Consider the following 15,105-nt stretch of genomic DNA (forward strand, 5'->3'; position numbering starts at 1 on the left):
ATCCGGGCCCCAGAGGACGAGAGTGTTCCCAAGCCAGCTGGTCCACCTGGACCCTGAGATGCAGCGGGATGCATGCCCTAGTCCCCCTTTCTCTAACTCACAGCCTGGGAGAATGGCCAGGTTTCTTCTGGTCCATTCACAGCCTTTATCAATGATGCGCACGGGCTAGCTTTCCAGAGATGGGGCCACCATCTCTCCCTTAATCATTAGACTGAGGCAGGTGCTGGGCTGGATGGGCTATTTTTCTGGGGTTATGCTAAAGAGGGCACAGATGTGCTGAATCTCCTGCTTCCTTTCCTGGAGCGATGTAAGAATATCCCTGAATATGTGCCTATGTGTCAAGCCTGTGCTGTCTGAGAAAGCCCTCCCCCCCCACCATGGGCAGAATTCAGGGGCTGAATTCTTTGTAAAAATCACAAGGTGAAATCACTCTGTCTTGAAGAAAGTCAGAAAACAGGCCTTAACTTGACCCATTAAACCCAACTTGTATTAGTAAGAATTAACCTTTTTTGAGACTCTGCAATGCACCAGGCCAAGCCAGACATTTCATACGGGTCGGTGCTTGGAAACATTTTTGACTAGAGAGAAGCAGGGGATGATGAAGAGTACCTTCCAGAGACTGGGGAACACGGCCTGAAATAAACCAACCCATGTGTGAAGTTCCGTTCGACGTCTCATGTTTTATTGTTTAAAGACAAAAAAATCCCTACATACAAATTTTATATCCTCTTTGCTGGTCTACCTGTGTTTGTTTAAAAATAAAAACGGTGTTTTCATCAGGATCCAACCAGGAAATTAGAAAACACTCTTGGTATTTACCAGGATTTCTTCTTATTTAAACTAATTTGATTGAGGGATGAGGCACACCCAGTTAAATGCACAGGTCTTTTATTTTTATCTTTGGCCGCGCTGGGTCTTCGTTGCTGTGTGCTGGCTTTCTCTAGTTGCGGCGAGCGGGGGCTACTCTTTGTCATGGTGCGCGAGCTTCTCATTGCGGTGGCTTCTCTTGTTGCGGAGCAAGGGCTCTAGGCGTGCAGGCTTCAGTAGTTGTGGCACGCGGGCTCAGTAGTTGTGGCTCACGGGCTCTAGAGTGCAGGCTCAGTAGTTGTGGCATATGGGCTTAGTTGCTGCGCAGCAAGTGGGATCTTCCAGGACCAGGGATCGAAGCCATGTCCCCTGCATTGGCAGGCAGATTCTTAACCACTGCGCCATCAGGGCACAAGGTCTTAATGGTTTCATGAGTCTTTACAAACGCACACACCAACACCTCAGTCAAGGTGTAAAACATTTCCATCATCAAAGGAAGTTTTCTCGGGCTGGATCATCCTCTCCGCCCTCAAAGGTGATGTAGCTTATTCTTGAACTTCATGTAAATAGAGTCATACAGTAAGTATTCTTTACTGAATGACTTCTTTCCCTCAGTACCAGCCCTCGGGGTGGAGAGGCAGAGGGAGGGCAGAGCCCAGAAGCTGGGACCAGAAGATGAAAGACGGAATCACAGCAGGGCTGTCTGCTGGGAGCAGGGGCCACCACGGAGATGCAGCCGTGTGCCTGACAAAAGGCAGATGGAGATGGGGAGACAGATCCTGGCTTCTGCTCTCTCCCACCCCCCAGTTCCCAGAAGTGCCTCCCATTGGTCAAACCTACTGGGAAGACCTGGGAGGCCAGGAATGCAGTGCTCTAAGGTACAAAACAGAGCCAGGAAGGGCGATTCCCAGCACACAGGTGGTAAATGACCTGCTCTTCAGTACGGTGGCCTCCAGTACTTCGGTCAGGTACCACCTCCTCTGGGTACCCCAATTTGAGAATCACAGGCAGCACTGGAGCCATTTAATCTTCACAAAATAGAACTAACTCTAGTTCACAGATGAGGAAGCCTAGATCTGGAAATGTGATCTGTCCAAAAGCTGGTTTGCAGCTGGGGTGGGATTTTAGTCTAAGCCAGGTTTATCTGACTCTCCAGGCTGGGTCTGTGGTCTCTCGCAGGCTGAGTTTTGGTGGGTTTGGTTCTGCAAGTGTAAACTCTGAACACGCTGCCCAGAACGATTCTGAAAACATCCTGAGAGCCAGGATGAGAACAATGAACTTGCACTGAACTATTCCTACGTGGGGGGCTCTCTCTGCAAAGAGCTCTACCCACATAATCACACGTTGCCCATGAGACATCCCTAAAACAAAGTGCCGCTGATATTCCCATTTTAGAGGTGGGTAAACTGAGACTCAGAGTGATTAATGAGTTGTCCTAGGGTTGTGCTGCTGGGCTCTGGGCCAGGTTTGCTGTAAGGCCCATGACCTCACTCCTGAGAAGCCGTGAGCAGAGCCATGAAGAGTGGCCCCAGCCAGCCTGCCCGGTCCTGGCTGGTTTCCTGCTGAGATCTCAGGCAGGGTACTTAACTTCTTTGTGCCTCGGTTTCCTTTTCTCTAAAATGCGGATAATGGAAGTACTCAACACAGAGGGCTGTTGAAAGTATTATGTGGTTTAAATAAACATTTTAGCTATCATTACCTTGACTTGACCTCCTAGTGCTTTAGCTTTTTCATCTGTAAAATGGGCATAAATAGTAATGTCCACCCTGTAGGGTCATTGTGTTGACTGAGTACCCACCACGTAGGGGTACTGTGAATGTTAGGTGAGTGAGTCCTCTATGTTCACTTGAAAATAAGCTATCATTATCATCCTGTCTTGATAATTCTTTGCAAGTCAGAGACTAATGTGAAGGCAAAGGCTGGGAATCTTCTTGTTTGTGAAGAGGGGATGGTGTTGGGGACAAAGGTCACCAGGTGAAACTCAGGCTACCCCCACTGAAGCCCGAGCCAGAGGGACCCAGCCCAGCCATGCCCCGTTATATTTGTTAGTTGCATCCATGATATTCAAGTAACAATAATGTATTCTTTCTTGTCACTGTATAATATTCCATTGTGTAAATAGAGCACATTTTATTTACCTATTCTACATTCAATGGGCATTTGGGTAGTTTCCAGTTTGAGGCTATTATGAATAAGGCATGGTGAATATTCTCGTGTATGTCTTCTGCTAGATATTGGTAAACATTTCTGTTGGATATGTATCTAGGAGTGGGAGTGCTGAGTCAAGGCCTGTGCTCTTTCTCTTGGGTCAGATTATCTCTGAGTATGATGGAGGTTTCTACACATAATAGGTGCTCAATAAAGACTTATTGCAAAACTAATAAAAATGAGAGCTAACATTCATTGAGTGTTAACAATATACTAGGCTCTGTTCCAAGCATCTTCTATGTAACGACTCACTTGACCCTCACAATAACCCCTTGAAGTAAGTATAATTATGCCCATTTCACAGACGGAGAAACTGATGTACAGAGAAATTAAGGAAACAGCTCAAGTGTACACAGTTCAAAGCTGGCAAAACCAGGATTCAGACCCAGAGGGTCCCGCTCCAGGGCCCCTGCTCTTGGCCACCAGGCTATACCGAATGCAGTCACTGCCATGTTCAGAGGTAAGGCCCACGGGAGTAGAAAAGAAGGAACAGAAGCAGATGGGATGGGATTTCCCTGGTGGTGCAGTGGGTAAGACTCTGTGCTCCCAATGCAGGGGGCCTGGGTTCATCCCTGGTCAGGGAATTAGATCCCACAGGCACACCACAACTAAGAGTTCACATGCCACAACTAAGAAGCCAGTGAGCCACAACTAAGGAGCCCGCCTGCCACAGCTAAGACCTGGCACAACCAAATTAATTAATTAATTATTTAATTAAATATTAAAAACAAAAGCAGCAGATGGGAGAGTCAGCAGGGCCTGACCACGCCTGTGAGATCTCGTTGGAAGGATGAATATGATCGGCAGGGGAAAAAAGAGGCCAAACACATCCCGGGGCTTTCTGCTGGGGGATGGGGAGGGTGGGGGGGACATCGCCAGCAACCAGGAAGAGCAGAGGTGAGCCCCCATTGGTGGCAGATAGGAGGGGCGTGTCCTAGACATTCTGAGTTCAAGGAGACGGTAGTGATCCAGGGCAGTGTGGCTAGAGGCAGTTGGAGATCATAGACGGCACAGGTCTGGACATAGAGAAAAGGGTCCAGGCCGAGAATGTGGGTCACATGGACAGAGGAGAGGAGTGGATAATCACATTGACCCAGTTGGTTTAGTTATGGAAATAGCACGCACGTGTGTGTTTGTGTATAACCTCTTACCACCATCCCCAGCTCCACTGCGCCCCCCTGGCTGGGGCCACCGTCATCTCTGCCCGGATACCTGTGGGAACTTTCTCCTGCTCATCACAGGGGGTGCCAGAGGGATTCTGTTAAAAACCACATCGGACCACGCCGCTCCTTTTCACTCCGAGGAAAGCTAAAGGCCTTTGCGTGACCTACAAGCCCCCCGCTCTTGCCCCTGTCACCTCTCTGCCCTTGTCCTCAATTACCCTCTCCCTGCTCTGACCTCACTGGCCCCCTTGCTGTTCCTCAAACACACCAGACTTTCTCCCACCTCAGGACCTTTGCACGGGCTCTTCCCTCTGCCTGACATCATCTTCCCCCACGTGGCAAATCCCCTTGATCTCTTTCAAGTCTGACTCACAAGTCACCATTTCACTGAGAACCCACCCGAGCTCTTCCAATACCCTTGATGGACTTAGCACCTTTTAACGTAACTTACTTACTTATAACATTTACTATTTGTTGCCAAACTCCACGTGCGGTGGGAATTAATTTCCCTGCTTTGTTCACTGATGGATTCCCAGGACCTAGAACAGTGCCCAGGACGGGCCAAGCCCAATCATTATTGAATGAGTGAAAGAATCTTGCTTTTCATTAAAAAATGTTTACGTATCCATTCAGTTGCGCCGGGTCTCAGTTGCGGGATCTTCGTTGCTGACTGGGGGATCTTTTGTGGCTCGCAGCACCTAGTTCCCTGACTAGGGACCGAGTCCAGGCCCCCTGCATTGGGAGCGCGGAGTCTTAACCCCTGGACCGCCAGGGAAGTCCCTGTCTTGCCTTTAAAAAGCGATTCAGGGCGCTTCCCTGGTGGCACAGTGGTTAAGACTTTTCCCTCCCACTGCAGGGCGCACTGATTTGATCCCTGGTCGGGGAACTAAGATCTGCCATGCTGTGGCCAAAAAAAAAAAAAAGAAAAAAAAAAATATGGGGAGGGGGAATTTAATGGGGCTTAGAAAAGTCAATATGTAGTTGACAAATGGGAGTGGCTGCCCAGTTCACAGTGATTTCCCAGTGTCCGTGTCTGCGTGGGTCAGAGCTCACCCCGACCCTCCCTCCCAATCCTCAACCTTGGTAGTTCTCAAAGTGGGGTCCCCAGACTGGAAGCAACATCATCGCCTGGGAACTGGTTAGAATTGCAAATATCTTGTGTCCCATCCCAAACCCACAAAAACTCTGGAAGTGGGGTCGGGAAATCTGTGTTTTAACAAGCCCTCCACTTCATTAAAATCTGTGTTAAGTTTAATAGCGCGACTTCATATGAGAATACGAAGAAAACGGTGATGTGCTGCTGCCCCCTTGTGGCATTTTGGTGAATGAGCCGCCAAGAGACCACCAGCAGGGAGGAGCCTGGGAGCCTGGGACCCATTCCCTTCCTGTTTCAAGGCCTCAGGGTGAGGCAGGGATAGAGCTGGCCTAGGATTCTTTCCTATTTGAGTCGAATGCAGCAGCTTTCTTAAAACATTTAGACAGATGCCTGTAAGAGCCCCTGCTGGTCCCTGAGCCAGGACACCTGTGTCTGTCCCCTGGTCCCTCTGCCCACAGTTCAGCTCTGGACAGATCGACCACACGATACAGTTACGGTTATGTCACTCTGCTTAAAGCCCTCCTGGGCTCAGAGGTGCCCTCCGGGTGGGGTCCACGCCACGCTGCTATGTCTTCCAGCCTCTTCTGCGCTCCAGCTACACGGGATGGATGGGGCTCCCCACTCTGGCCCAGGCCTCTCCCCAAGCTGTCCCCTCTGCCTGGGCCACTCCTTTCCCCTTCACGGACGCCCCTGATTATTCTTCATGAGTTGCAGTCTCTACATCTAACCGAGGCCAACCCTTCCCTGGGCCCTGGCTCCCACCCCCTCTCACCTGCCCAGGTGCTGACTCCTGCCACTGTCCCCATGTTATCCCCACATCTTCCATTTCTCCCTCTCTTCCAGATTATCCCCATCAATATACATACACTTTGGTCCTTTGTCCAGCGCTGCAAAGGATGCAGCCCACCAGCCCATGGCCATCCTGGCTACTGCAGTAACAAAAGGTGGGGCGCCCTCTTCAAGGGGCAACTCGAGCAGCCTCACGGGGGAGGGGGTGCCTGGGAAAGGGAAGCCTCGTATGGCCACCACATTTCATGTGCTATCAAAAAGTCCACCTGCCTCTCCAGGGCTAAAATGTGGTCTAGGGTCTGACGCACATTCTTAGCAACAGGGTCATGGTTTAGCCAATTCTCAAGAACTTCATCTTTTTCCTCTTCCACTGCAATTAATTACAACACTAGGGCGAGCCCCAGGGCAGGAGCCTAGGCCTTTTGGACATCGCAAGGTTAGTCAACAAGCCTACTTGTAAGTGGCCCCACCACACTGGTCTGGTTCTTATCCATGTTCCATTTGCTGCCCCCTGGCCCTTCACCACTGGCTTTCGTGGAAATGTTTCCAATCTCATCTCTGGGCTGAGTCTCTTCATCTGCTCCTGTCGGATGGGCAGTACTTAACACGGGCTTCTTCTGTAGCTTCCTCCCAGCCCTGAAGCCAGCAGGCGGTCAACACGGGGGTTGACTTTGACTTTACTCCCCTTCTCACCTCAAGGGCTGGACCTCCGTGTCCCAATGACCCTCCTGCATCTCTTCATCTATGAGCCATCCCAGTCATGTCCCATTCCCCTCCCTTCCTCTCTCGATTCCTTCTCTGTGCCCACTCTCACCCCCTTAAAGCCCAAGGTTTTAGAACCTGGTAGCATCCACACTGCCTCACCGCTTACGACAGACGGACAGTCCAGGGTCCCGATGTGGCCCCCGTACAAAGTGAAGTCCCCCTGGGTCCTTTCACCAACTCAGCCAGATTTCTCAGGTGTCTGAATTTAATCTCCAAAAGAAATCTAAACTTATTTCCAAATTTTGTGGCAACCGTCATATTTGTAATGTTTCCTTAACCACTGTGGTGTACGTACATAAGGGTGTCCATCAGATTGCTATTTAAACCCTTATGGGGGACTTCCCTGATGGCGCAGTGGTTAAGAATCTGCCTGCCAGTGCAGGGGACAAGGGTCTGATCCCTGGTCTGGGAAGATCTCACATGCTGCAGAGCAACTAAGCCCGTGCACCACAACTACTGAGCCTGCGCTCTAGAGCCCGCGAGCCACAACTACTGAAGCCCACGTGCCACAACTACTGAAGCCCACACGCCTGGAGCCCATGTGCCTAGAGCCCGTGCTCTGTAACGAGAGAAGTCACCACAACGAGACACCCACGCACTGCAACGAAGAGTAGCCTCCGCTCGCCGCAACTAGAGAAAGCCCGCGCGCAGCAACGAAGACTCAAGGCAGCCAAAAATAAAATAAATAAATAAACCCTTATGTATGTCTTGGCAAACCAGATTCCAGCAGTCAGTAGGCCCCAAGTCCAGTGGCATACCAAAGGGTCAGGGTTGATGGTGGGAGTGGTGTTCTGGGGAAGGAATATTTTAATACAGACGATGTTTAGAATTGCTGGCCCGTGGTGATAATAAAAAGCAGTTTGCATTTAGCCCATTTATTATTGTTTCAAAAGTTTTTAAACACAGTGTACCCCTTTTTCACCTGCCTCTGGGGGCAGACCACTCTTGCCACCAGCACCCCCCAGCACACCACTGCTCACTGTCTAAAGCACAAAGTCTGTTTCTCGGTTATGTAACATTCCTAACAGGTGCTTCTGGTAGGTGGGCTCCTCCACAAATGATTAAGGGACTCAGGCTCCTTCGCTCTCATGCCTTCACCTCACCCCCACCTCATCCGCATCCAGGATGACATGAGGCAAGAGGCTCAGCCATTCCATGCAAAAACCCCAACACTGTTTCTGGAACAACTGGGAAAGAGGTACCATCTTTTGACCCAAGTGGGCAAACTATTAGAAGGTAAGTCTTCAATTGCTGGAGGCTATATTTGCCACCATGAGAAGTGCTGAAAACTTTAGTCACACAGAACCAAGAAATTAAGAGAAACAGATGGCAGGCAACTAGGTTCAAGTTGCTAGATCCAGCTGCGCCTGAAGCTATCCTTCCCTAAACTTTTCAGTTATGTGAACCAATAAACTCCCTTTATTACTGAAACTAGTTTGAATTGGGTTCCTGTCACTTGAACTAAGAGTCTTGACAAATATAATTGTATACGGTAGTGTAATTACCTGTCTATTCTTGGCCGTTCTGTTGGGCTTTGTTCCCTAGAAGCCAGGTAGATTTCTGATTCATCCCTGTGTCCCTGAAACCCAGCACAGGACCTGGTACATGGTAGGTATTTAATACGCGCCTGCTGAATGGTGACTGAGGCCTGGGTTCTAGCCCTGACTGTGCCTCTAGTCTGTGACCTTGAGCATCTAATTCTCCCCTGTGAGCTGTTTCTGACTCTGCACAATGAAAATGATCATCTTTGCCCTGCCTTGCTGGAGGGCGGCAGTGAGGATGAGATAAGCCCAGCTTACAAAAGTGCTTAGCAAACCCTAGCGCTCTGCACACGCAAGAGCCACAGTTATATTTGCAAAAATGTACATTTTGTCCTAATTTCATCAGCCCCCTGTAGACTGTGGGTTCTTGGGGCACAAAGCAGACAGCACGTTGGAGCAGAAGTAAGATCTGAGAGGAGAAGCTTTAGCTGCCCCCAGTGCCACCTCCATGCAACAGTAGACTTGTTGCACCTGCGGATGAGATAAGCAAGATGGTGCCTAGTGCCCAGCACTTGCCACCCCACCATCCCCCTAGAAATCGCCGAGACAAGGGGTCCCAGCGCCTCCTTGAGTCTGAGCCATTGCAAACGCATGATAACGGAGCAGCAGCTGGCTGGTTGTTCCCCTCCTGGGCACCCAGAGAGAGACCACATCTCCCAGCCACAGTGACCGAGGTCTGGCCATGGGCTTGACTCCAGACCCAGACCATAAACCCCCCTCACCATCCTCCACACTCGTTCTCTGCCCTCATCTGCTGATCACATGCAGAGGACACAATGGAGGACTTCAAGGTTCTAGAACATTGTTCTTCACCTTTCTTTACAAACCTAGGACTCCTTGGGCAACTGGTAAAGTCTATGATCTCCTTCTCAGACAAGTCATATTAAACACATAAAATCCAATACATGGGATTACAAAGGACACAAATCATTGAAATACGGTAACCAAAACAAAAAATGTATGTGAGATTGTTACATGTGCTTTTTTAGGAATATATTAAACAATGAGATTCAATTACCATAATTTCAATGTGGCGAGAGTATAAACAGCATTTCAAGATATCCACAATAATTACTTTGTGATATGAAAATACTTGTGATTTCTTTTGGTGACAAATAGGTACTGCTGCTACTGCTTTGTTTTCTCCATTCATAACTGAAGTGCTAGATGTTAGCTAAAGGTCAGTGGAAAGACGCAATTATTTTCCCTTTCAAGTTCAGGAATCCCTGAATTTCATCCCCAGATCCTTGGGTATTGTCTCTGGGAAAAGAATCTCTGCTTTAGGACAGGACAGAGTCACAAAACAAAAGGAACTTCATGCTTGGATGACCACATACAGGAAAGGCCCCTCCAACATGTATTCAAACCAGAGGAAAACACCGTATTTTACCAGGAATATCGAGATTCTGAAGCCAGGCTTGATTTCTTATTCCAGCTGGGTGACCCTGAACGAGGCATCTAACCCCTCTGAACCTCCATACTCAAAAGAAAAAGTAGGCCATGGTCCCAGTCTTACAGGGGAGTCATGAGAATTAAAGGGGATAACGGCTCTGGATGCTCGCAAACTCTATGGGAATTTATATCTGAGGTCTTCAAACTCCAGCCAGTGAACTGGTACTAAAAATAAGGACAACACAGTGAAATCTCATCAAGCGAAATGGATTCCACCTGTAAGACTGTCTTCTACTCTGAACTTACGACCTTCCTCATTTGAGGGGTTGTGAAATTCATTTATAAAATGAGGAGGATTATAAATATAGTACTTGCTCGTTTTTCCCCATTGTTTCTACTTTGCAAACGGAGTTGGCAATGTGATTTGGATTCACAAATATTTTACGCAGTTGGGTGGTTTTATGAAGACCAAAAAGTATGAGAATCACTGCTTTATGCCACCACAAAAATAGTCATTCTTATTATCCCTCAAAATTAATAAAACTTAGAAGGGATTCGATTTCTGACCTGGCACAAGTTTGAATAATAATAGTTAACATGTATTGAGGGTTTCAATGTGTCCCAAACTGATCTAAATACGTCACACGTGTAACTGGTTTATTGAATAATCTGAATTTGGTGAGGGACACACATAAATGGATCTAGTTTTTCTTCACCCATTGTCTTTGAACACATGCAGTCAAATCTCTCATTGCCCCATGCCTTTCAGTATGGATTGAACATCTAATTATATACTATTTAACACCTCCTCTAAATCAAGCTTGACCCTTCACCTCAATAATGCATTGTTATTTAATTTAATAAACTATTAAATAGCCTAACTACGGGCACCTTACAGTGCTATGAGGATATGAGGTACGTACTATTATTAATGGCATCTTACAGATACTAAGGCCCAGAGAGATGAGGTAACTTGCCCAAGGTCACACAGCTAGTAAGTTAGAGACACAGAATTCAAACCCAGGCTGTCTGGCTCTGGACCCTTGCCCTTAGTCTCTGCATTACATTCCTCTGCAGCACTGAGAGAGTGTGAGGGTCTCTCTAAAAACCTTTTCCATCCTCCCCATTTGAATTCTAGCTTCTCCTGTTTATGAGGCCTGGAAGGAGCAGTGGAGGAAAGGGGGAAAAAAACGTAGCTGGTGTTGCTTTGAGTCCCCTCAGGGAGGTGGATTCCTTTTGTGTGGAACGTGTTTAAAGGCTAGTGTTCCTGGACCACATGACTAGCTTATTCAGGGGTCCCTGTAGTGGTATCCTGACTGCTGGGGGATATCTGGACCCCTTGACCTCTCTTAGACCCTGTCCCCAGAAGTGCACTTCACAGCCTCTTTCTGCCAGGGTCCTCCTTCCTGGGAAGCACAAGGATCATCCCTTTGGGGCAGGGCCCAGGTCAGATGGCCCGGCACCCATTCAGCTCATGGGAAGCTCACCTATTCTTGTTCAGCCACGTGATGGGCATACAGGATGCCCCCCTTCCTGCCATCTCTCTCTAATCACTTTTTCTCTGCTCAAACACACACTGAGGGCGGATCTGCAAGCCTGCCTCACGAGCGGTCGGGGAATCAGCTACCACTCACCACTTCTGGCAGGAACCCAAAATCTCTACAAGTGGGACGTCTCAGGATGGCGGTGGGTGTGGGATCCTTTCTTCTCCCAGGAGAGCAGAAAAGGTATATCATTTCTCCCTATTCTAGAAAATTATTCTCAAATTCTAGTCTTCTGCTCGCGGAGGCTGAGGGGGGTGGGGATGGAGTGGGAGAAAAGCCTGTATGACGCCCCTAAAACAGTCCTGCTGGTGTGTGTCTCATGGCTTTCTGAAATATGGGGTATTCAGCACCTTGCGACCCTGTGCTGAGGCTTAACTGAGGCTTAACTGTTAACTGGAAATACAAGACAACAGGAAAGTCCCATTTAAGAGTCTGTTACATGCATATCATCTAATTTAATTTTCACAACTGCCCTATAAGGTAAGCTTATTAATCAGGGTTCACTTGTAGCTGCTATAACAAGCAAACCCCAAAATTCAGTGGCTTAACACAATAGAGGTTTATTTCTTACTCACATAATATTCCAAGGCAGGTGTTCCTGGTTGGAGGGCAGCTTTCCTTCGCGTGATGAGCTGGGTGACTTACATGTTACAGCTCCACCAGCTCCTGAGCCTCCGGGCCTTCTATCTCTAAATTGCAGGCAGGAATGGAGAAGCTCACCTGCTTCCTAAAGACGCCCACCTGGAAGTGACATCACCCCCCACTCACACTCCATTGGTGGGGTCTAGCCCCATGGTCATACTTGGAAGCAAAGGAGGCTGGGAAATGTAGTCTCTGGCTGGGCAAGTGTCTTCCGGATCCAAATCCACCCTACAGTCTGACAGAGTTAGTGAGGCAAAGAAACTCTCTTTAATAATGTCTGTTTAATCAGTTCACCAGGCTAACCAGTGCTCTCCCTTCCACCTGAGTACAGCACTCCTGCCCCAGGCATAATGAACGCTCACAGGAGGTCACTGTCTGGCGCCCTTGCTCCCTTCTGCTCTCTCCAGTAGAATGCTGTTATGGGCTGAAAGCTTGTGTCTCTCCCAAAATGTATACGTTGAAATCCTAACCCCCAATGTGATGGTGTTAGGAGGTGGAGCTTTGGGGAGGTAACTAGGTCATGAGGGTAGAGTCCTCATGGATGGGATAGTGCCCTTACAGGAAGAGATATAAGAGCTTGCTTCTTCTCTCCACTATGTGAGAATACAGTGAAAAGATGGCAGTCTGTAAACCAGGAAAAAGGCTTTCGCCAAGAATCCAACCATACTGGCACCCTGATCTCAGGCTTCCAGCCTCCAGAATTGTGAGAAATAAATGTTTGCTGTTTAAGACCCCCAGTCCACGGTCTTCTGTTAGAGAAGCCCAAGCTAAGACAGATGATGTGTTTGCCAAAAATCTGTTGGGTTTGTTCTCAAGCCAGTTTGAGCCAGCACATTTGTTATTGTCATGGTGTCATTTAATTAGATATTCCATAAGCTGATGAAATATGAGTGCAAAAAGGAAGAGATTTGTTTTTAGGAAAACAATAAAAATGAGTTGCTAAAACAGGCTGCCAAATGAGGTGTGGAAGAAACAACTACAAAAGATCTGGAAAAAATCACCATGAGAATCTAGAGGGATTCTGCACTCAAGTTGCTACACAAGTGTCTTCAGATCCTTGCCTCACTTGAAATAAACCAAAACTAGAAAGCAGAAGGTAGATTCTGGTGTAGTTCACGTAAGGAGGACAGCACAAAAAGCCAATGAACAGCCCCACGTTCAAAAAACAGACTGGCAGATGTTCAAGGTATGTATCATTTAAAATAATTCCCTGCGGGCTTCCCTGGTGGCGCAGTGGTTGAGAGTCCGCCTACCGATGCAGGGGACACGGGTTCGTGCCCCAGTCGGGGAAGATTCCACATGCCGCGGAGCGGCTGGGCCCGTGAGCCATGGCCACTGAGCCTGCGCATCCGGAGCCTGTGCTCGGCAACGGGACAGGCCACAACAGTGAGAGGCCTGCGTACCGCAAAAAAAAAAAAAAAATTAAAAAAAATAATAATAATAATTCCCTGCTTCTTTGATTAGTTGACTAACCACTGGTCCCAACTGAGCTGGATATGTAATAATAATTCTACGGGATTATTAACCCCATTTTATAGGTGATGAAACTGAGGCCCAGGATACCAGTAGGTAGGTGGTGAAGGCAGGATTCAAAACCAGCCAGTCCGGTTGAAAGTCTACAGTCTCACTCTCTGTACCAGCAACGTCCAATGCAACTTTCTGTGGTGATGGAGATGTTCTGTATCTGCTCTGTCCAATGTAGTATGTGTTTAATGGACACTTGAAATGTGTCTAGTGCAACTGAAGAACTGAAGTTTTAATTAAATTCAATCTTAAGTATAAATGGCCACCCACGGCCAGTGGCCACCCTATGCGACAGCACAGTTGTGTGCTGTCCTTACTTTAACATGTGCCTTTCTTAGCATCTCAGGCTTTTTAATTTCATTGCCTTGACTCTTTCCAGCCAATGATGTGTCTTCTGAAATGCAAGCACTGGCCCCTGTGATTCAGATGTCTCTTCATTCCAATTCTTTATGTTGACTGGAGAACGAGAGGGATGGGCATTGGCAGGACGAGAGGGGGCAACGGCTGAGCTGGAATGGACACGTGGCAGCAGCTGCCATCTTGTGCCCGAACCCCTTGCAGCTCCTCAGGGTGGGGGAAGCATCTCCTTTAGGTGCAAGAGCTTGAGAGCAGGATGGGACGGCTCCCCTCCCTACTTAACAGCGTGACTTGAGGCAAAACACCGCACCCCTTTGCACCCTGGCTTCGTCCTCTGGAAGGTGGGATTAAAAGTGCCTGCTGTTGGGAATTCCCTGGCGGTCCAGTGGTTAGGACCCTGAGCTTCCACTGCAGGGGGCATGGGTTCGATCCCTGGTCGGGGAACTAAGATCCCGCATGCTGCAAGGCACAGCCACATAAAAGCGTTTGCTGTTGTGGGGACTGCATGAGGTGATGCCTGCTAAGTGCCTAGCTCCCTGCTTGGGTCTAGTAACTGCTCAGTAAATGTCCTTCTAATCCAATCCAATCCTCAGACCAAAGGAACAGCAGGGAAAATGTGGGGTAGGGGATGGAGAGAGAGAAAAGGCTCTTTCAAAAAAGCCTTTCAGTGAGGAAATTCTCAATTGTAAATCAAAGTAGAGAGAATGGTTTAATAACCCCCCCATACTTCTATCAGTTTTTAAAATTATTAACCAGAATAAAGGCTTTAGTATCTTCAGTAACTTAAAGATATCCATCCTTAGGAAGGTGAAGAACAAACTCCCAATGGCTCCAACCAAATGGCCACAAACACGTGTTAGGAATCCTCAGAGCAGCCCTGGAGGGTCCCAACAGCCAGAGACAGGGTCATGCTCAGACAGCTGTCATTTGTCGCCCCCCCCCCCTCCCCAAGTAATATCTTCACAAGCCTGGGAACCATGGTGCCCACACATGGGTGTGGCTATGCTGTTTCCCAGGCAATAGGTTCCATCTCTCTGGGTCCCCCAAGCCATGTAGCTTGTCTTCCAGTGCCTGGAAGAGCCCCCCCACCCCTGCCAAATCCTACCTATAATGTTCTTTAAATTAGCAAGAGGCAGCTTTTAATTTCTTGCCACCCAGATCCCTAAACGATGCTCAAGTTACGGAAAAGCCACAGCTGCCATCTCGAAGGAGCTGGTACCTGTCCTCCCCTGAGGTCAAAATAATCCATTCTTTTAGAAGAGAGATGAGAGATCTTA

Source organism: Leucopleurus acutus (assembly GCF_964270905.1).
Source record: "Leucopleurus acutus genome assembly, chromosome: 16".
In the NCBI taxonomy this organism is placed as follows: Eukaryota; Metazoa; Chordata; class Mammalia; order Artiodactyla; family Delphinidae; genus Leucopleurus; species Leucopleurus acutus.